Raw genomic sequence first — 23,951 nt, 5'->3', positions numbered from 1 at the left:
TGAATGATCATGATGAAAAACACCAACATTAATATGTTTTAATTTAAAAGTGTTATTAAATATTTTACTTTAATGTAAGCGCAACAACAACTGTATCACAATTAACTTTTTATTTTGTTTTTTATACCTTTTAACCACACCTATTTTTTTATTGTTTTTTTAACGGGTTTTTACATCATTTAATCTAAAAAATATTTTAGAAATATGTAACCCTATCTGAGTATTTCTTGAGTTAGCTTTGTAGTTAACTATTCGTATAACTTCTTCTTCTTCTTGGCTTAACGACCTTACAGGTCACGCCGGCCATTTCTGGCTTACTAGACTTATTTTACCACGTAGCCGGATAGTCAGTCCTTGCTACGGGGGGACGGTCCGGATGGGATTTGAACCCGGTCCGGCCGTGTGGACTGGCGCCGTTTGTCACATGCATCACCGGGCCGCCCAACTCATATAACCATTTGGCTAATTATTTTGAATAAATGAGGCCAATTATAGACCAAATAAATGATGAATGGATTATCGGCAATCCATTATAATATGTTTTTTCCATGGTTTACATTAAATATTTTTTGCTGTCTTAAGAAAAAAATGTTCATAATCTAAGAAAAATCTTACTTCATATGTTTAACAACTTATTTGCCATTGATTCTTCTAATGAATCTTTCAGGGTCCATACTTTGTGTATTCTGAGCAATTTGTATATTATGATTCATGCTTTGTTTTAAACTACACAGTTTAAACCAACCATCGTTTATTGTGAAAATGCTGAAGTGAAAACTATTCTAAAAATTAATGTTTAGTTACGATACCTCACTATGACGCTGATGAAGAATATCTTCTTTTTTCAAAATTTTCCCATGATCATTCCAGTCCAGCACTTCGTCGCTATCCTTTAAAGTGATTCAAATTGTCGCTCCCTTCCTACCACGAAAACGAATGTGCTTTAAAACGAATGCATCAACCTTCCAACCGTACGTGGAATCACAAATTCCACTCACAGAAGACCGAGAAGACTGATGCCGTTCCATCGGTAGAGTGCGATAGTCTTGACGCATTAAGTTCTTGCGAGAGGTAATGCCAAACGGTGGGACAATTAAAATAATGCATGCATTGCAGATTAATAATTATGCAAAGCAGATACAGCCATTTATCATCGACAATGGCAACATTGTGCGAATATCTCGGCGCTCATAAATGCATACTTCAATTTAATCATAAACCGCCTGCAGGCGACGGAAGCGGCTACCGGACCTAATATGAAGAAGTTCGTGGTGGACACGAATGCCTTGCAATACATTGGCAAACCCGATGAGAACGTGTGCAAGTGTGCATATAGAAACACGTACACGTATGTGTGACACAGGTGGCTGCGGGTAAGAAGCGAACCATCTGCTGCTACTTAACATAAGGATATCCCGTCTCCCTGGGGGAAATGGTTTTACGTTCTAGGGGTTTCGCTCCATCTGCGGGTCCGCTGCGGTGTAGGCCGGTTGGTGGCTGGTTGGTGGGAAATCGATATATATTTACGCCTTCATTACTAATGCACCACCGCCAGCAGCAGCAGCAGCAGCAGCAGTACACTCGGGCGCGCTGGTTTGCGGTACACGGTCGGAAAGGTAAAATCGTGAACCTGTCGAAATTACTATCATCCATCAAGTCGTCAGTCGCCGGAACTGCCGCCTGGTGGTAAGTGTGCGCGTGCTACGGAAACACTCTATTGTTGTGGTCGACTTTAGGTCGTTGCAAGCGAGGGAGCTATTTTTACGACCCAGGATCCAGGGCATGGGAAAGCTAAGCGGGGAAAACCCCGGCAATTGTGGTAAAGTTATGAACTGTAGAAGGAACTACGCCTTCGCCAGGGCGGAACCGATCACCTGACGGTGCACTGTTTGTGCCTCGATGCGAAACGATCGATTGATAGAAATTTGTACATAAATTTTAATGAACTAACACAATTGGTTGGTATTTAAACAACCTAAATTGGTTGAGAGTTTAGAGGAGATACTTAGATATTCCAGCATTTTACTAAGTTGTATCGGTAATCCATCGTCGAACGAATCGCCGAAATGATTTACGTCTTTAGTTATCAAGGACTTTTTAATTAATTTAAAATTAAAATTAATTAATAATTAAAAATTATGTTTTAATTTTCTTTTCAACGTATTCTTTTTCTGCCCATTTAAGTTCATTGAGCGATGTTGGCCTTACAAAATGGCTGCCTATCCTATCCTTCGTGAGTTCCGAAGACCGACATTATACATTCAGACACATTATTTTGCAGTACTTTACTGTCTATTCTTTAAACTCTTTTATTGTTATAAACATAATGTAACTTTGACTTTATCAAATGCAATAATTTGATCATTCGATGCAACGAAAAGATTCTTTTCGTCAAGTTCTTGAATGCCTGGAACTAGCATACTAACCAAAGATTACCATGCCATGGAGTCGACTATTAGGAGTTTCTTAATCTTTGTTAATGATATATTTTTTATTTCTTGGGTATTTAAACTATTTGCTATGTACGGCCTTCCATTTCTACCTCAGACATAATTTCCAATTCATTTTATACAATATTAATTCAAAGAGCGCCTTTCTGCGAAACCAAACTCTAAAATCGAACAGATTAAACTTCTAAATATTATGTTAATATAAGAAAAGTATAATTAATTTGCTTGCCTTTTTTTGCTTCAAGATTACTACATCAAATGACTTAGACCAGATTCGATATGCAAACTGCTAAAAAAATTCTGATATATCAACCAACATTGAATGTATTTTTTTTTTTTATTCGTGTAGAACGGTCTGGCCGTATTGATGTTAGATTAATTTTCTTTTAACCAAATTTTAGTTATTAAGAAAGGTACTATTTTCAATAAAGACCAGACAGTTCCAGACAATTTGTCTCATCTTTATCGTCATCAATTTATTTTGCAAATTGAATTGAATTGATTTCTTAAATGTATTTGACAATTTGTTTTCCAAGGATTTCTTAAAGTTAGCTTACTCCACCTTTTACTACATTGCACGTAATCATAAGTATAAAACTGAATTGAATTCTCAGTCAATCTCTTCCATGCTCCGAACCATACCTATATTCAAAATTTGCATGTGTAACTTCACTTGTCTAGGCTTTGGCAAAGTTTATCGTTTATTTTCCACACCAAACCCAGCATCCAATATTGGAAGGAGAAGCGTACTAAAGTTTATTTAAATGCAATTGTCTGCTACTTCCCGCATATCCTCTCTGCTATACACCTACGACACATCCAACAAATCTGCCTAATTTTCAATCTAGCAAATTGTTATCAATCCTCTTACACCACACCCCCACGCAGATACACATACTTCCTTTTCCGTAATATATTAAAATTTCCTCCAAAATATTTCCAAACCATGTTCTTTGTGAGTTCTTTTTTAGAGTCCACACTCTGTACCGGCGCTTGGGAAACACTTCGCCAATTTATGCTCCACCTACACCGTTGGTATAACGGTATCAGCTGTCAAGATCAGGACCCTTAACGCCCGCAGGATGTGCACACGCATACATCGGTAGAGACAAGCGGTGCATGTTACCGGCACATGTTACCGCAACATCAACGGGGGTGCTTCATTTAATATGTAATGTAATTACGATCAAAAAAGTACAGAACCCATCCAACAGTGCCTAGCAGCACGGGTTTGGGAGTGTGAGCGAGAACCCAGTAACATCCTGTTTGCATTCTCCTTTCGTTATGCGTGTGTGAGAAAAAGGGAAAAGGATGAGTTTGGGCAAACAACAACCCCCAGGAAAAAAAGAGGGAAAAGAATTCATGAATGAGGAAGAACCCAACTCCGGAACCGAATTTCGTGCCGGTGTGTGTGTGTGCACAAGGGAAGTTTTTGAAATGCCGCGGGCCTGTACGTGTGTTTGTGTGTGCGAGTAGCCAGCCAGTTCGTTCGTGCGTATATGTTGGCCCCGCTTGCTGATATGGAACGGAAGTGTAAAAACATAAACCGTACGCAAGGGTGAGCGCCTAGAGTGAGAAGCGAGTTCCTGCGAGATCATAACCGTGGTACAAAGTTGTGTAGAGCAAGAGATAGTCATTCACGGGGTGACTCGCGAGGGCGCTAAAGGATGTTTACACTCCCGAACGAACGCGAGGGGGTTTGTAAAGGGTGAGGGGAAGAGAAGGGGACGAGAAGGGGACTCTGGATTGCACCGAAGGGGACCGAAAATTGACATCCTGTTTGCAGTAGGCCGTGGAACGCGTCCGCAACAGGGTGCTTCATTTGATAAAGATTTGACTGATGAAATTTTAAATTAAATTACGCCTCGCTTTGGCCTTGCTCAGGCTCTTCTCAGGTTTGAAGCTATTGTTGAAATATCACTTAAATGATTAAAATAGAATACAAAATTTTGCAAAAAGATACAAAGTTTCTTATTACGTGGTGTACAAGAATCTCCTTCATTGCTAGTTGATAAAACATTTAAAAAAATCCTTTCTTTTAGCACAATTTCGGAACAAGGAAAAACATCAAAAAAGTATGGCCCAACAAATTTACCGCCTTTTGATCCGCCGGATTGATTATACCGAAAACAACAAACTTCAAACTTAACAATTCAATGATCAAATGGAGGACAACTTTCAGGTAGGTGGGAGAAAAAAAATATAAACAAGTTCTGCCACTTGCAATTCCATTTGAAACTTTGAAAACACCACCTTAGTACGAAAGAGCTGTTTTGCTGTGTTTTTTCTCCTCGTTTCGCTCGATAAAAAGTGTAGCAAACGGAGAAGAATAAAAAAAATACGATGTGATGCAGCAAAAGCGGAACATGTGGAAACGGGAGAAACAGCGACAACCGAAGAAGTTTTAATTGATGCATTATTTATGTGCAATTTATTTTTGCCCTGCCGGTGTACGTATCACCCTGTACCCAGAATGGTAGTATAGATGAAGGGCAGGTTTCTCCGGGGTGGATCGAAACACCGGGTGGCATAAATGGAAGCGAAGCGAACAAAAGAACGAAGGACGAAGATTTAGTTTATGGAATATTAATTCCCTTTCTATCTTGGCCTGGCCTGCATCTTGATGGCCTGTTTGTGGTATGTGTGCCTGTTATGCGATACCAATGGAAGAAGGTTCTCGCGGACATACACACACACCCAAACACAGTCACACAACGAGCATAAAGCCCACAAATTTTTGTGACTCAATGCCGTTGGAAAGATAAATCCATCCATTACAGATAACAAACCTCGTTTTTAGTTCCTTCCAGGTTTCTCGCTTTCCTCTTTTTTCGGTTTCGATTCCTTATAAGGTTATCTCGCCTCTCTTGCACTTTAACCAGGGGTTCGTCGTCCGCTTGTTAAGGGTATATACGAGGGCGAGCAGGCCAAAAACCCGAACGAGTGTGGTGAGAAACCTTTTCTTCACCGCAACAGGGAAACAGGGAACCAAATGGAACAAATTATCTACAAATTCAAATGTGTCACAGGGCGTCATTATTATTGCGTGGGTTTGAGTTCTCTCGGTTCTCTTTTTTTTCTCACCAATCCCTATTTATCCAGAGTAGATACTATTTTTAAATTTCAATTGCAATTCCGAGAATCTTTCTCAATTTTTTTTCTAACTCACGCATCTTTTCACTTCTCATTTAGTTCGTTTTGATTGCATTTTGTTTGTTTTATTTCTCAGTTTTCGCTCTTTCTTTTTCTCTTTTTTTTTTACTAAAAAAAGACACATGAAATAGTGCTGCAGCCGGGTACGACGGCTGCCTGCAATGTAAACATTGTTATGACTCAAATTAACGCACGACCTGTCAAAAGCCTCCGATGCCACACCGCTCTGTCAGGCACCGATCATCCATTGTCCGTCGTTGGAAGGCGATTTTTTTAATCCTTTTAATTTCAGCTTTGCTGGCCCGAACTGTCGCCACGCCATATCTCTGGAAGCGAGTGATCACCGCAATTCATTATTCATAGCACCAACAGACCCACTATTCGCGTACAACAACAAGCAAACGAGAAAAGAATAAAAAAACATGGCGCCGGTAACGAGTTTTCCGCGAGTAATATTAACAAAACGAAAAGTAAAACCACACACAAAAAAAAATGCTCCCAAATGACAAACTTCGGTCCTGCATGACCGGGAAAACTCTTCGGCCAGCTAACCGTCCGGTCACTTGCGCGTGCACTATTGTACGTGTTGTAGCGTTTCTCACTTGTTCGCGATTTGTCACCACGCGGTACCATATGGTACGCGAAAGATGAAGGAAAAACAGCCGGAAAAAGCACTGGCTGCAAGCAAAAAAAGGGAACCAAGACGAAGACTACACAAAACCTCCGGTGGAAATGTTCCAAACCAAGTCCACGGAGCTCGAAAGACCAAAAGTTTCTTTGCTGAAAATTGTTCATTCAAGCATTTAGTTGTTTTTTTTTTTGACGAAACATTCCTCTCGTTTTAGTTGTTTGGTTTTATGTTTGTACATTTTTTTATATACAACAAACGAAAAAAATTTAGATTTTGTTGAGCTTGTTCACGGTTCACTCTGGGTCTGGGATGGTTTGTTTGTTCTTCACCAGCCTCTCCAGTGTGGCAAAATGTTCCATAGCCACCGGAAATGTTGTCCTCAGCAAAAGTCCGCCCTCTGGCTTTTTTTGGCAGTCTAGAGTTTCATTTATTTTCAAACCACCACCACCACCAAACAAAAAGAGAGATTTTTTTCATAGTGAAGATGTTTTTGTTACAGTAAAAAAAAACTTAAAATTTTACAACACAAAAACGGTTCTTATTTTCACCTTTCATATAAACCTTAAAGCAAGATAAAGGATCAAGTTCAAAAGCTTGCGGCATGTCGTTTTTTTTCTTTTTGTTTTATTTTATTTTTTCCAAAAGCTTGTTCTTGTTGTGGCTTAAACAAACAAGTTTTGGATTTCCAAAAAAAAAAAGCTCTAAATTTACATACCACTCAAAGGATGTAGCATTGTACGCACAAAAAACAGAGGAAACGAATGTCTTCCGACAAGTTGTATTGTTTTATTTCACTACTTGCCTTTAGCAGCCTGTCCTTTATGATTCTAATAAGTCACGAAGTCTGGTGTGGTTTTTTCTTGTTATGGTGTCAACCAGCTTCTGATCACCTCAACGAAACACCGTGATCGTGGCTTTTGTCTAAAACCTCAGGAATTGTATCCGTCTCTGGATCGCTTTAATCATGGCTTCTCTTCTCCGGTCGACATAAGCTACAGAGAACTAGTGCACCCGTCTGGATGAGTTTTTTTTTGGTCGACATGATGCCACGCTCAAAAACATATTCCCCTCACAAGACGTCACTCGGGCGTTGTTGTCCCTGGGAATATATTAAAACTTTGCAGGCATTTCAATATTTGCAACGTAACGCAAAACCCGTTAAGCATTTGCAACTTTGTCCTCTGACTCTTTCTCTCTTTCTCTCTGTCCTTGTGCATGTGTGTTTGTCCATAGATTGTGGTTTACCTTTTCCTGCCCTGGTTCTTTACAATCCCGTCCTAAACAGCATACCGACAGTGGTGCACTACCATCCGGGTTTTTGGGGAAAAGTTTTGTTTGAGCACAATTATGACGTGTCTATTTGGTGGTTGATGGCTGTTGCCGGTGGCTCTGCCAGATTTGCAGCCGCATCCATATCTTGCACACTTCTAATTATGCGACATGCAAAATGGGAAAACTTTCAACCGGGGAAAACTATTTCCACGGGCAGATTGAAGCTATGCGCGGCGTAAGGTGCAGACAGCAGACAAGATGCTGTTGCAATGGGTCACACGCAATAGTTGCACGGAGGGGACCACCACCAGTTTTCTGTACCGTTTGTGTGTGTTCGTTGGGCGGTGTATGTTGCATTATTGATTTTGAATTTTGGTTCAGTTTATGCTTCGTTTAGCGTGCAGACTGAGTTTTGAGTGTGTTTTTTTCCTGTAGTGTCATTTTGCTTCAACGTTCGATAGCAAAGATGAATATTTAATCGCAGCAAAAGAGAAATTGTGGACGAAACATCGAGAGCTCAGTTGGAGGAAAAATTGTGTTTTATTGAGGCGTAAAATGGTTCAATAAACTTCGAACCGAATGGGACGTGTTTTTTATGATAAAGGGCGTAGAAATGGAAGCTTGTCAATTGATATTATTGTACAATAAATCATCGAAAAAGTGTAAATGATTTGTTTGACACATGTTTTGCCATTTGCCATTATAAACAAAAATTAATGATCTTTATGAAAAGTCTGTTTTTGTGGTATAACCTTTTTATAATTTTTATTTTCTAACAAATGTTATATTTTGACAATTTTTCACAATATCAACATTAATAAAGCACATTTATTTATGCAGCTAGCCTGTGCAAGTTCGCAAATAATAATGATGTTTAGAGGTAAAAAAATTCTAAACCACATAAATTCATACTTAAATGCTAGTACAAAGCTTTGAGTAGAAAGCTTGAGAAGCAATTCAATTGACATTTCCATCGAATGTTCTTTGTACAGGTAGTTAACTTGTTCTTGAAAGGGGGTTCTTAAAGACAGGGAAAATAATGAAAAGTTTTCAGTCAAGAAACCGAGTTTAGATTTTAAACAACATTTTGTGATAAATTTATAGCTGTACTTTAAAATATCTTGTTTAATATTATTTTTTATCTTTCGGCTTCTGATAAATATTTGATGAATCGACAGTGAGTACAAAACACTTGTTGTTTTTTCGTGTTTAAAATTGCTAAAATGATCTTTAGTTTAAGCCTTTGAGTGTATACCACTCTTTAATGAAGCTTCATAAGCCAATAAAACCCGAACGAAATAGAACCGGAACAAAGTTAAACTGTCCTAGTCGTATACATTTTGTTACCTTCTTTAATGTGCTCATTAATTTTCTCCACAACAAAGAACAAACCCAAATAACACAATGTGTATTTGCAAATGGTGGCAATAACAATAAAGCGTTTGAAACTCCATTTTTTATACCAACACTTGTCGGGCAGGAGTGACAGCAAAACAAACACCACCGCTAAGTGAAATGGACATAAGCAGTTAGCTAAAGTAATAAATACAAATAAATCCCAATTCCGACCACTTTTGCACACCGGTCCATCCGGGGAAGCTGGAGCACGCCCGTTCTCAGAGGCAGCGAGAAAGCAAGGTTGTCGCATCAATAATAAATCGTTGCAGGAAAACAACGCCCTGGACGTGGAAAAACGGTAGGGAAAATGGCGCAGCAAAACATAGCAGCTAATGCAGTTCATAAAATTTGATTGCAATTGCAAGAGCGATTGTGGAAAACTGAAAAACAAAGCAGAGGAAAAGAAAAACCCATGATATGAAAACACAATTCGATGCTGGGGAGGAGTAAAGGAAAAATGCAAAAATTGTAGCAACGCAACGCAAAAGCAGCTTACGGAAGTGCTCAATTATTCACCTCACCGGAGAGCTCACGCGAGGGATTATTTGCCAACATTTGCTTTATGGATCTAATGTATCCGGTTTTTCGGTCCGGACGTTATGCATGAAGTGTTTTGGGGTTTCTAGCTTGTTTTTTTTATTTTGTTGCTCCTGTCCACCCACTTTCTGTGGGGCAAGTGCGGAGGAAAGTTTGCCGAATTATGGGATAAAATCTGGTCAAACAGACGCGCGCGCACTTGTCTTCCTTCAAAGGTACTATGGGGAGCGGGAAAATGATTTTATTAAAGCACATTTTTGTGGCCTGAAACTCCACAAGACCAAACCAAGGGAGAACACATTAGCCGTGAGTATGAGCGAATAAGCGATAATGAACGAGCGAATGAGACAGGTGAGATGAAATGAAGAAAAGATCACAGAACCTTTCCCACAGCCAAGACAGCTGACGCCAGGGAATTGGGTAGCTTTTCTTTCCCATTTTTGTCGCGCCAAAGTTTCCACAATTTTCCTTCGAGGCTAGAATTAAGATCAGCGTGGAAAGTTTGGCTACATATTAAAACTCATAACTCTCGTGTGTCGTGCTGTGGAGTGAAGAGGAAAAGTCTTTTCACTAAAAGACGCTTATGTGCATCGTGTGTATTTATTCTTCAGACTTTTATCATTGCTCTTTCGATGTAGATTGGAATTTTTTTTTTCGGAACAAAACTTTTTCTCCTCCAACACTTGGTATTGACACCAAGAAAAGCAAGAAAATATTTGCACAACTTTCTGCCAATATTCAGCAATAAACACTTTCAATTTTAAGGTGGTGTTTTGTCGTAAATTTCGTCATGCAAATGGTCTACATTTCTCGGGCTTTTTCTCCCAACAAAATGAAGAGAATTTAATTTTCCACCTTAATTTCGAAACCATTATTGAATTACTCGGTGCGAAATCCGCGAGCCCATTCAGGCGGATGAAAATTTATTTCCACACCCATAAGCACAACTTTATGCTGGCCACACCAATACGAAAAAACTTCTGTACTGAGAGACGTTGGCAATAAAGATAAGAATGTCCGTATGATGATATTTCTAACAAAGAACTTGTTGAGAAGAATCTTTTACCGAAAGAAAATCCTTTCTGAGGTTAAGGAGCCTGCCAACTTCCGTAGCCCTGATTGGGCGGGATAAGCAATAGACAGAGCTGGCTTGTTCCATTGTCACCTCTCCCTGAGGGAGCATTAAGCTTACCGAGCGCCAGTTGTGACGATATCTCATAAATCATAGGAAAACTTTCATTGGTTAGACTGTCGTGTGTTTTTTCCCACTTTCTTCTTTGTTGTTTTCATAAACTTGCCGAGCAGAAATACGGGATGACAGGTGGCCAACGAGTGACGCTCGTTATGACGAAGATGATCCAAACCTGAGTTCCTTATTTCGAGCACGGAAGGGATGAAATAATGATTTATAGACAAATGATGAAGTTTTGGGAACCGAATGTTGGGCCTTCTCCCTCCATGCACTACAGTTGTATGATGGCTGGGGAAAGTTTTTCAACCTCCCTCAGACACACACACACACAAACCGGCAAATATAGTTTAGCATAAAACGAACTAGCAAGAACTGGTCAACCGCAAACACTTGCGATACCAACAGCACAGTCTCGTTACCGTGCGTTATTTATTGGTTGGTCTCGTCTTCCTCACGTGGCCACCCGATTCACTCATCCCCAAACTTGACGTTTATTTGGCCAGACGTTGGCCGGAAGACGCTGTGGAATGTTTTCCTTCCATCCTTGCTCGTTGGTTGAACCTTTCCTCACAAGGACACACCTTACCGGACGGTCCGGCTGCTTCCGAAAGCCGGTAGAAAGGAAAAGACGACCGTCACCCCTTGATGGATCACGTCGTCAGTCTGGGTGCGCAAAATTAATATCTTACTTGATTTATGGAGAATTTGCTAATAGAAGGTGGTACGTCCGTACGTTATTGCTTCGGCGGGATCGTGAAATGAAACACTTGTCGATGATGCTGAACGTACCACGTGTGTATGGGGGACTGCTTTCGATAAGCTTTGGCACGATGACCTTTAGCTAGGTGTACAGATAAGCGGGAGAAGCTGCAACACTAGATGTGCTTATTTGCTATGTATTAAACTAACCTTCATAATAGATACAGGTGCTACACAATAACGGTGTGTCAATGAACTCGATGAGATGAAACGTTTAACAGCTTACGCAATTTTATTGATGAGAATATGATGAGGAAATTATTTGTTTTCTGGTACCTTAGAAAATACTTTTACCAAGTTTACAATTAAGTATCTAATAGTTGTTCTCCAAAATTTGAAGCATTAATGGGAAAAGTGGGTTATTGTACAAACTTACTCGTTTTCCGATTAATCTCTTATGATCATTAATCAAAGTTATCATTTAATGTCCCCAATAATTTAATTTGTTGTTTTAATTCCTTCAACTGAATTATCACAAATTAAAAAAAAGTTATTTAAATAATGTACCGTTTGTACAATAAAACAAATTTTGTAGAATATTCTATCCAAACTATTCAAGTGCCGTCGTCTTACAATCCATTATCCCGGCACTTTAAATTTTAGTTATTGAACTTATTATAAATAGATTAATTGTGGATGTTTTTCTCACAGTAACTCATAGTATATGATACCATTCTGATCCCACCACATGGAATGCTTCTTTTGGAGTGAGCTTTTTTTTTTATTCATAAAGAATGCCCTGGCAAAGAGTGAGCTTTTAGACGAAAGAAAATCATTTGTATTTTCTCTCGCTCCAAAATGCATCAAACTCTCTTGTTGTGGCTGGCACGAATCCTCGAATTCTTCGTCATAAGAAAAAAATATTAATTACTTGAATTCTTTCTTATTTAGAAAAAAAAACTCATAACACGCCAATTCTTAACACACTATTCCACATGAGCTTTCAGGAGTAAATAATAATTTTAAGAACAGAAAATACACTTTTTTCAAAAGTCAGTCAAATATACAAAGAAGCAACTCTAATGACCAATGTACAAGCTTTTGATATGACACTTTAGAATTCTTCCTGTCCGAATGATTAGGTGAGGCGTCTTTAATTTGAAAAGGTTTCTACAATTCCCCTAGACAACATGTTCTAGCTCTCCGAATGCTTAATAATTGTGATACAACTGTGATATACAAAAGCTCTCTACGAAGTCTTGAGATGAAAAGTATCATTTTACTTGTTTCACAGATCCATGAATTCCCGTAAGCTTTGCTCGCATTAAACGTTGTATTATACCCGTCAACGTTATTTACAGTCTAATACATAATAATTGTTGCTTCCACCGGGTATACAAAGGTGTCTTATACACAGTTTATGTGCTCAAGGATGCCTTTCTATCATGTGGTTTATGGTTTATCTGTAACCTTTCAAGATCATTACTTCCTTACCGGCTGGAACCGGTCTTCGTCTTAAAAGGCGCACGTTGTTGCACAAGAAAACCAATTGACAACTCGAATGTCCTTAATCCTGTACATGCACCATGTCGCATCCCGCCTCCTTTCCCAATGATACTCGATCGGTTAAACTAGACAGAATAATTAAACAATGAAATTAGAACGGAAAAACCGACTGGCAAACTAATGATGATGCATGATGGGCGATACTTTAAGAACCTCCGTGCCCATCCCAAAGCACTCGGTTTGGAGTTGCATCCGCACAGGGCATCCGTCATCCCTTGTACAAAAGGAACCACACAGAAGGTGCAAAAGCGACACACGAACGAACACGTTTCCAGCTCGAAATCGGCAAAACACGGCTCCGCACAGTACCCTCGTGTTTAAGGTGCTCAAGAAAAGGCATTCAAGCGTACCAGGCGCTTCCTTCTTCCTGTTTTTGGGGAGGGGGTGTTAGTGGCGTTGGTTCGGTGAGGACGTCTTGCCCTTAGTGTCTGCCGTGTCTGGAAAGACATGTCTGTCTGCAGACGGAAGAGACATGTACGACCAGCTACAGCTGTGTGCAGCCAGTAAAGGAAATGGCAGTACATCGTACACCGGCAAATGAAGACGTTTTGCAACGTGAAATGGATACGTCTGTAATCTGCCTTCTTAAGCCGGGGAAGCAGTTGGAAGCAACAGAGCGCACAAATAATCTTTCACTGAGACCCTTCCACGGCCGTAGCACTAGGAAGTCGCACTAGGTACATCGAGAGTTCGAAATGTTTTGTTCGAACAATGTGTAGTCTCTCCTTGGGAACGGGGTTCGGGAAATTCGGGGACTTTGGGGGTGGAAAGGCAGCGTTTTAAGGCAGCTTTTCTATTCTATTACCTCGGTGGCATATGCAAATATGATGGCTTTTTGCAAAACTCCTGTTGTTTCTCCTGGGAATCTCAAGGATCTCTTCCATACATTCCAAAAACCATACCAACCATTTCCATATACGAAGAAGTATGCCGTATGAGACGCAGAATAGTATTTGATTTCTAGCAAAGCAGTTAAATCTGACAAGCTGACAATGTACTACCACCACCTATCCCACCCAAAAGTCGGGTGGCCACCACTTAGGGTAGTGGTGATGGTGCGCTTTTGGTGGGCGGTAGAATTATGTACCATTAACCGGAAGCTAATCATTTTAAGCAAGTAGTAAATGTGTGTACGGCCTCCATTTGGGTCGGAGGCTGTCCAGGCTGCATTTCAGGCTGTACAAGATTCTATTGATAGGTAGCTGCCAGCGTAGCTACTGATTGCAGTATACAACATGATGAAGCGTATGTGTACATAAACTTTACGTCGTTCAGCGTGGAACCGAATAACCGGCTTGGGCGTACGTAATTAACGACGAGCTGTTTTCCCGCCCGGGTGTACATAACAGTCAACCACGTCCATCGATCAGGGCGACAAAGGGAGAGCACCAAACCAGAAGTGTTTTGGGATGAGGATAGGAAATCTTGGAAAATGTATGCATAAATTCGCACATCTGGGACTAAAAGTGGATCGCAAGCAGCAGCAGCAACAGCAGGAGAACCAAATTTGCACAACATTTTGACTAATGAACGTCCGTTTTCTGGTGAAGTAGTGAAGACCACACACACACCGCGGCTTGGAAAGTTCCCGTTTCTGGCGTGACGACTTTAATTCGCCGTGTAAACCATCCTGAAGGCATTTTGCAATATGCATACCCCTTGGGTAGTGACTTTTGGGGCAATGTTGGCATATCTCATTAGTCGCATTCGGTAGAAAAGTTTTGTTTTTCCCGGGGTGCTACTATGTATAAATAGAAATAGTTCGCGAAGATATGCCACGTACCTCGTGGTGGCGAAAAGCTAAGAGCCACCCAAAACCCATTTTCCTTCAAACAGTTGAGAAAGTTTTACGGGAAACATTCCCACCACTCATCCTCTTCGGAGTGAGTGAGGCTTTGGCGCAGGGGAAGATTTTGGGAACATAATAAATTAAATTATATCGGTCCACAATTCGGTGTGATGGGTGTGGGAATGCTTTAGCTACCAGGGTAAATATTTCTTAAACGATTGAAATGACGTTTTCAAGGACAGAGAGAGAGAGAGAGAAAGAGAAAGAGAGAGGATGGTGAATTTTCATCACCTCCAGATGGGATGTTTAATTCGAAATGTTTTCGCATTTCTTCCGACTACAATTGCTTACGCGCAGAGAAATTTAATGAGCTTTCTGTGTAGTAAAAGGACCGAGAAAGCAGTCTGTTAAAACCGGTAACGATGGGCAACAGAGAAGAAATTATTGGAGTAAAATATTATTAAGAGTTTCGAGGATAACTTCGATGTTCTTGCGTGTCCTTACTACGATGATTTAGATGCTTATGATGATGTTAAAGCATTGATAGCCATTTATCATACTATTGTCCTGATTTATGTTGAAGAATTTGTGCACAAAATACATTAGAAAATGATGGAAGTTCAACATTATAAGGCTATTCTTATTTGTTGCAAAATCGGCATTGATGTGGCATTTTCCACTTCCATTCCTTTCTGGAGAAAGGTACAAGCATCGAAAAGAAACCTTGAGGAGATCCACAGAGAACAACCATAACAACGGTTAGTGAAGTGACCTTATCGTCGAGAGGTCAGAGAAACATACCAAACGATGCTGAACTACCTGGACAAGATGGACGTTGTTATTTGAAACCGTCTGTCGAGGTTGGTGTTATCTTAACAGCAAGGAAGCAACTAGAAGGAGATGTTAATGGTGGACGACAAGATCTTCTTAAAGATAAACCTACTGTTCCTTATCAAGTTGATAAGCGTTGACGTTTTCTATAACATAATTAATGAGTAGGTCCCTTGCTGGTTACTTAATCTTTTGTTCCTGATTGGAGCTTGTGAAAAGCGGAGAGACTTCGTACTCGTCGATAAAAAAAAGATCTGGTATTTTGATACAGCAAAAGATCACGAGAGGAAAGATCAATGGAGAATTGATTTTGTGACCAAAACTGAGGAGCATCTTGTAGTTTAGTTCAGGAACAGAATGAACTATTCGTAACTTTTGTTAGCTTTAATATGGCTGAAGTTACCGGCGACTGGTTAAAGTCCACCTTCATGGAATGCTCAATAAACGTGGAATTTAAGGATATATTGTTCTTTAGAAATATTCAATTTTTATCATATTTTTTCTATCTTCAATGGTAACATACTTTAAAAAATCTAATTAGCATAGGATTTAGGAAGTATTTCTAAAAGAATTTCTATCATAGAATTTTAGAATTGAATAACTTCAATCATCAAAAATCAACTCACTTACCCCATAAACACTAGTCAATCAACAGACCGAAAACATATCATTTTCACACACCAAATTGCCCACTAAAACCCCCATCATAAGAATAAACGCCTTAAATTCTTTACAAAATGACCCCATTGGGAATGTGGCACGCGTTGGCAAGCAAACAGAGTTGTCATACCACCTTGTTGCATGCGTTTTCATAATTGATCCACCCGTCGGATGCTTCGGAACCGTTTTATCCCACGCCACAAAAACGTCAGAACGATCCGCGCCCACGCCAGAATCGCTGAAATCGTGTCCCGATAATGAAGTCACTTACCGGCTGCATTAACCGATGCTTCAACATTTCCAGTGCATCCATGATGCGCTTCCGGTTCGGTCCGTTTCGTATCCAAATTGGCCCCAGTTATACCCCTTTTGTGTCCTTCCTATAGCATGGTTTGGGGCGTGGATAGGAGAGAAATCGGACAGCAAAAAAAAAAAGGGACACGCACACTCCAACTCCCTTATTCGCGTGCATCGTTTGCATGATGTGCAGTTCCTCGGAAGGACCGGTCAACGTCAAAAACTCGCAGACACTCGCGATAAGCTCTTCAGTCAATTTGCTTTCAAAATAATAGCGAGTGTCCTCGATTGTGGCCCTGTGTTTTTTATGTATGTCCCCTTTAGAAAGAGGATGAAAGAAGGAGGAGGGGGTGGAGAAGGTCCCTGTTAAAGACCAAGGTGTGTGCCTGCGTGTTCTGGACGGCAAGAGACCGTGCAGCACTTTATCAAAAAAGAAGCTCAACTTCCAATCCGCTGGAAGCACTCGCGCTGGTCAAACGTTGATGGCCACCGATCCTTTCCGGGGATGGTCTGTGAGTTTGATGAAATCGCACCGATCTCGTATTGACGTTGCCGGAGGGCCATCTCATAGAGTACAGACACACACACACACGCGCGCATGTTGACGGTCTTTACCAAACGCCATCGATGACGACGACGATGACTAGGACGGAAGCTGGAGTTCCCAGTACGGTTGAGTTTTTCGTGGCAGTGACGCTTGGATTGCCATTGTTAAACACCTGCAGTGCAGTTGGCGCAAAATTGACACAAAAGCTAACCTTCGCGATGGGGACCACCAACCACCACGGATCGAGCGGCAGACACATGGGAGACACACACACACGCACACTTTCCGGTTCCGCGGTCCGTCGCAATAATCGTCTGCGTTGCTGCGACTGTTGCGGAGGCTTCCAAAAACTGGCCATACTTGGTACGCAACGGTCGCACAACCGGTACGGTTGAGATGTGAGATCATGATAGCGCTACGTGCCTCCCGGTTATCGCCAGTACGTACACAGCCGTACGTAGGCCGTGGCCGCAATCGATCCATCCCTGGGATGTTTCCGCGCGATGGATGCACCTGACGGTTTTTCCTGGTGCTGGAGGGACTGTTGTGTGGGAGGGGCGGAGGAGGGTCCCGTCCAGGGACAGGCAGAAACAATTGTGCTACGTGGCCGTGGCCCCACGGTGTGGCCTCCCAACTCCCATCTTATTGAACGCGAGGTTTTGAGCGAATGGACATTTGGTGCATTTTCACCGTGAGGTTAGAGCCTGGGATCAACGTTTTGTCGTTATTTTTGGAACGTACTTTCGGGGGACATTCACGTGCGTGTGTTCTTTTTTTGCTTGTTGTTGTTGTTGTTTTGGGGGGGGGGGAATTTCTTCTTCCCCCCCGGTTTTTGGACCACCCAAAATGATGCGACTTTTATTCAACCTTTCGCTCGAAATGGCATTAGTTGTCGCGTGGTGGTGGCCAAAAACCCGGCGGCGGACATTTGTGGTTTGGTGCCGTTTGGCTCGTGAATAGATTTAGACATGTTTCCGCACCGTTTAGTTTGCGTGTCGCGGGACGGTCGCAAACGGTCGCTACTCGTAGCACGTACCCGGTGCGTAAGGACGGCTTCGATACGGCTGTCTTTCCCTGGTTCCTCTTCAAGGGGGAAGGCCCAGGAACCCACGAAGGGAACACTAACGCACCAAGCGGTTTTCACACAGTGTCCTACCCCCCCACCTCCCCCTCCATATAAAGCAAGCTTAAAGGGTAGTTTCCCCATAAAACATGTCATCGGTGAGTAACCGGTGAGCGGGAAGGGTTTGGGCCCCCAAAAACATTCCTGTCAGGCACCACGGGGAAAGGTTTTCGCGCGTGGTTTTTGCGCGATATTTTGGAATTGGGAACGACTTTCACCTTTTGCCGATGATGGGAAACGATTCAGGCAAAGTGTCGCGCTGTGTTTTTTTCCTTTTTTTTGGTCACTAAAGCGTTATTTATGTTTTTATTTTATTTTATCTAAGCTAAATGTATTTTGTACGCTACAGGCGACGTTTGTCGGGCGTAGAATAGCGAAATAAATTAAATTAAAAGAGCAAATCCCCAAAAACTCGATCAAACTCAACCCTGGCGCGGCTGTTTCTTTGCTGGTGGATTTTGTTTCTATAAAAAGGCGTAAAGGCCTACTTTTGTTTGTGCGTTTTTTTTTGGCGTTTGTATTGTCTTCTTCCTATCCGTTCGGTGCGTTTGACAGTTCGTGGAATTTTTACCATCGTTAGGCGCGTAGCGAGGTGACGAGTGAGTGAGGTGAGTGTGTGTGAGTGAGGTTTAGTGAAATTTCTAACAAACGGAAGGAAATTTCGCACAACAGAGCAAACATTCTAGTATTGAACCCCTCGAGAAATCAACCATATTTTTGATATCGGAATAGAACGGTTTGAGGGTTAAGTAGGGTGTGAAAAAATAGAACGTGCGAGGGTCGGGGGTTGATGTTGGTTGTGCACAAATTGGGTTGGCTGACGACGGGTGTGTGTGTATGTAACGGTAGTATGGTAGTTAAAGGTAATGTAGTTGACAAGAAAATCGGTCACCACGTCAAATATGCTCCTTTTTACACGAAGGAAGGGATAAAACGGTGGTAGTGTTTGAAGCGATTCACGTTTTTCCACTCCTTTTCTATGTTAAATTTCAACCGTCTTGAAAGCATTTAGATTTCGGTCAAAACGTTATATGCTTTTGGGGTTGGTTTCGGTTTTTTTTCGATTGCCGTTGTTTCCCTCGCGGCTTATTTACTTTCCGTATGCGGACCACACCAACACATCTGTAGGGCACTCGCTGAACGTACCATAACTGAGTGACTCTTACGGCTGAGTGTTCTGGTTAAATTGTACGCACATTTTCATATAGCCAAATGAAATGTATTTTAAAGGGCCAGCAGGGTGCAATGGAAAGCAGGGTGCAAGTGAAAGGGAAGGCATTCGTCGATGAAAGGTTGAGTGAGTGTTGAGTATTTTGCAAATATTGGTGAGTGATCGCTAGCGTATTTCCAAAGAGATGAAGAAGAATGAAATGGGGCAATAGATTTGTTTTCTTATTTCATTTGTTTTGCTATGTACTGTTACAAATTTAGCTGCTATATCGTGTTTTAATTTTGCCTTCACACTTTCGTTACAACATAAAATAACATTTAATGAGAAAAAAAATTAAGATAATTAAAAAAAATGGCTCAACATCCGAAAAAAATATTCATCTTTTTTTAAAATGAATTTATTTTTTATAAAATAAATGAAAACAATTTAAATCCTTCAAAACACATTCCTTTTCCTAAATTATATACGTTTAAAGGTGTAAAGTCGCTCACCATCGCTCACGTTTTTGTGTCAGTGGTGAGTATGGAAATGAGAGTCTCACTGAACGAAGAAATTCACCAATGCTTCGTGCCCAGTTGCTTTGATTGTATTTTTCTCCTCGTGTATCTACTCCGCTGCACAGAAATATTTTTTACTCGTTCTTTCTCTTTTTCGCACCTTTACTCTCTCTCTGCTAAGCTTTCTCTCTCATTCGCTCACTCGGGGTTGAATCTGCTTCGTTTTAAGGGAATATAATAAAGAAAAAGGGAGGAAAAAATAAGCACACTTCAGATATGTTATTATATACTAGCGATTCTTTGCTACAGCACACATTTGGATAAGCACATATACACACGCACACCAAGAGTGAAATGATTATTTTTCCTACCCAAGCTACAAGCATAACGTGGGCCGCGTAAACAAGCGGCCCGGTTCTTGTGTTTTTTTTGTTTGTTCCACTCTATCCCTCTCCCTCCCTCTCTCGCTCTCTCTTTACTTTTTATTTGCGTCGTTTGCTGTGCGGCTTTGCTTTGGCGATGCTGAATTTTTGATTTCAGCAGCTGATGACATGAAACGTTCCGCCTAGAGCAGACCCTGTGGTGGAGAGAAACAAAAACCCAGTGGAAGGGAATCCCGAAGCAAACGGAGACTCTCGAACAGCTCTCGTTAATAGGGCGCCAAAAGTCGTCCCGATGCTATAAAATCGTTTTAACCAATATCGAACGGATGGGTAGTACAACGGGCGCGGAAGTCGGTGCGGTCGGTTTGGTCGGAATGGTTACGGGTGACTTGTTATGTAAAGCGCTCCGTCCGTGTTTGATTTGTAGCGTGTGCCTGATGGGCAACAAAATAAGGAATACAAAACGACCAACCAAGCAACAACAACAACAAAAAAAAGGAAGATGAAAGGCAAACAACAGACACGGAGCAGCTGTGGCTCGCCTGAACATGGAAGGCCTAACGAGAACACGTTTAAGCGTGTGGTGGTTGTGGCGATGGTAATCATCGATGGTGGTAGTGGTGCTGATGGTGGCGGTGCCAGCGTACGTCGAATGCTGACGTTCATGAGTCTCTCAATACTATGTTGATTAATTTATCGAATTCCAGCAACTGTACGTTTCGCTGCTAATGAGCGTACGAATCGAATTACATTGCCGTGGCATAGAAGGGAACGCCGGGTGTTATCTAGCAGTGTGCACTCGATTAAGCAAATACCGTACACTGTTTACAATGCAATGTAGCCTGTCCCGTGCCTGTCCGGAAGATAAGCGAAACCGAGTGTACATAGACTTAAAATAAATGGTCCAAATGACAACCTTATTGATAGGGAGTAGAGCAAAGCACACCAAAAAAAAACACAAGGATCGTAAATATAGTCGAAACAGTTGGATGTAAAAGCAGGTTACAAATACAGGCGAAAGCGATACTCTCAACGTTCAATAACAGCTCCGTACACAAAACATGGTGCGGCCACCGCATGTGCCGCCGTCATTCAGTCAGACCCATTCCCCTCGAAGAAAGGGGGAAAAAAATAAATGCTATAGGAAAAAAGCCGTTTCCAACTGTTTCTAATTTATTATAATGTTAACCCTGTGTCTCACACATACACTCACGAGCCGTTTTGCTATTGCTTTTTTTTTGGGGGGAATATTTACACCAAGCTGCTGAGTGAGAGCTGCCTGCTTATGTACGAAACGTCGTTTGCTGCATAAGTATATAAAGAAGTGGAACTCTCTGAGTGCGTACAGCATGTTTTGAGGTGTGGAAGCAAAAAGGGAAAGCACACGGAAAAGGAAGATGGAAGATGGAGCAACGGGTAAACATCCCAAGAGAGCACTTATATTTGTTCGTGCCCGTGCTGTTCGTATTATGTACTATAGCGTCCGCTGGAAGCAGCAAGAATGTCCGCTGGAACGAGAGAGAATGATACCGTCTTTCGGGGGGAGAAAACGGACCAGCGGACATCGTCAAACTGCTGATGGAATAATAAATGAACGTTTAGAAAAGGGAACGGCTGAATGCATGTCGTGCGAGTAACAGTGTGAGCGCTAGTGTGAGAAGGGAGAAAGGTGATGACGTGCAGCGCAGTGCTGACTGGGTGTATGGGTGCGATTCAGGCGTGCGTTCCCGGTGCAGTACATAGTTTCGGTGTGAAAACGGATCAGTTTTTCTGTTTGCTTCAGCCGGTACGGTTGTGTGGCTGAGCTGTCTTCTTGTGAAAGGAAGAAGATTTAAATAACTGACTTTAGATAAAGAGATTAACAAAAAAAGCATCTTATAAAAAGATCTCTGTGCAGTGGTGTATATATTTCTGTTGAAAAAAAACAGCATTACTAAGCAGAAAAAAATACTAAGGTCAGTTCAAAGTGATTACACTATTTTTGATAGCGCGTACATTCGACGTAGTTGCACCCTCTTGTTGCGTCGTCACTCAGAGCAATCGAACGCGCGCGCTGACTTGCCGAACGAAGTCACCAAACATAACGAACGAAGTACATAGTGGTGAGTAACGCAATACATCGTGAGCAGCACTTATGTACACGCTCGCCGCTTGTGTACGTACGAAACTCAACCGAGTGCATACACATTCACGCACACACACACATTCAGGGAGTAAATCAGCAACGCGCGATGCGAGATGTGTGCGCTGTGCTGAGTTGAATTCGAATCGGCAGAGTTCTTCGAAACGTCGACCCGTTCGGATGTGCGTCGTAGATTCGGTTTCGAAATCACTATCCATATCTACCACCGGTACATTCGCGCACGCGTAACTGTGTGCGTGTGCACACACCATCGTCCGGTTTGCCAGTTGCGTGTGTATTCCCTCGCTCTTGCCGATGTGTGCAAGCTTGTCAAGCGGCGAAAGGTGAAGCATAAATTTTGCTCGATCGAAGCAAGCTGCGCTGGTGTTAGTGCGGTGTTTTTTTCTCTTCTTCGTTAGCTCAGCCGGTGTTGTGCGGTCGTTCCGTTGACGACGATCTACGCCTTAGCGTTTGAGTGTGTTTGAGCAACGGAAGCGGAAAGTGTGTGAAAATGCGCGCGCGATCGGCGTGTTAGATGGTTCGTCAAGGAAAAAAAAAGAAATGAAGTCGAATTAAAGTAAAACATCAGATCAATTCTTGCAAATGGTAATGAAAATATAAATCAAATTGCAATCTGTATGTGCGTGTATGCGTAAAAAGTGTCCCAAAGCTGCATAATATTACACATGAGGAATACGTGAAACCCGAGTGGAAAATTCCCAAAAATTGATGTGAAGAAGAAGCAACGGAAAAACAAGATCATTTCGTCGGAAAACCTTCCACAGTGTTTAGCTGCGCGCATACTCAAGTTGCTGCTATTGTGTTAATTTGGGTGTGTCTGTGTGTGTGTGCGATTGTGCGTCGATCTACGGGAGCTCTTTCAACGTTCTCTCCCTTTCGCACAGTGTTCAGTTCCAACACCATACAGCAACGGTGTTTTTGCGCGCGCATGTGCGCTTGTGTGTGTGTGTGTGCGTATGTTTGTAAGCTGTGGCCTTCACAAGCGTACAGCTTAAGCGCATAGGCCTTTTTGGGTGCGTGTGTGTGTGTAAGTGAGAAGGTAATAAATTGCATCCAAAGAAGAAATGTGCCTGCATTAAGTAGCGACGAAAGTTGTGTAGAAGGGAAGTGTGAATACAGCAAAAAAAAGGCGAAAAAAAGAAAACAAAGCAGTGTATTGTTCTCTTGGAAGGAAAAGAAGTTGTGTGTGCGCATGTTGAGTTGGGTTACAAAGCAGTAAAAATAATCACCACGAAAGAAGTACGGCGCAAACGTGTCGTATGCGCTTCTAGCGAAGGGAATGGAAAGTGACGGCACGGAAGAAAAGTGCTAACATCAAAGAGCAGGCCTGGTGGTGAAGGGCGCAAGTCGGAGAAGAGAAAGGAAACGAAATTGCTGCAATTCATACTTAGTGAGACGGGGCTCACGCTGAGTGTGAGCGGTGAGAAGTGAGAAGAAGTGATTTTAGATTGCCTTTTCATTTCGTGGTGAAAAAAAACGAGGGCAAACTGTGCGTTTGTGTTGTAGGTGAATGTAGGGAAATCTCTACCACTCTACATTCAAGTGAAACCCGAGTCGAGTTTCGGAATAAAACGGAAAAGAGGCACAACGCCTCCACTTCTTTACTGTCAAC

General features: G+C 41.7%; 1 protein-coding gene across 1 annotated transcript in view; it reads right to left on the bottom strand.

Moving 5' to 3' along the window:
* Positions 1-23,951, bottom strand: part of LOC125771996 (uncharacterized) — a 439,681-nt gene that overhangs the window by 137,478 nt on the left and 278,252 nt on the right. The window lies entirely within an intron of this gene.

The sequence above is a fragment of the Anopheles funestus genome, chromosome 3RL (assembly GCF_943734845.2).
Source record: "Anopheles funestus chromosome 3RL, idAnoFuneDA-416_04, whole genome shotgun sequence".
In the NCBI taxonomy this organism is placed as follows: Eukaryota; Metazoa; Arthropoda; class Insecta; order Diptera; family Culicidae; genus Anopheles; species Anopheles funestus.
Note: the sequence above shows the minus strand (reverse complement) of the source record. Positions and strands in the feature narration are given on the sequence as shown.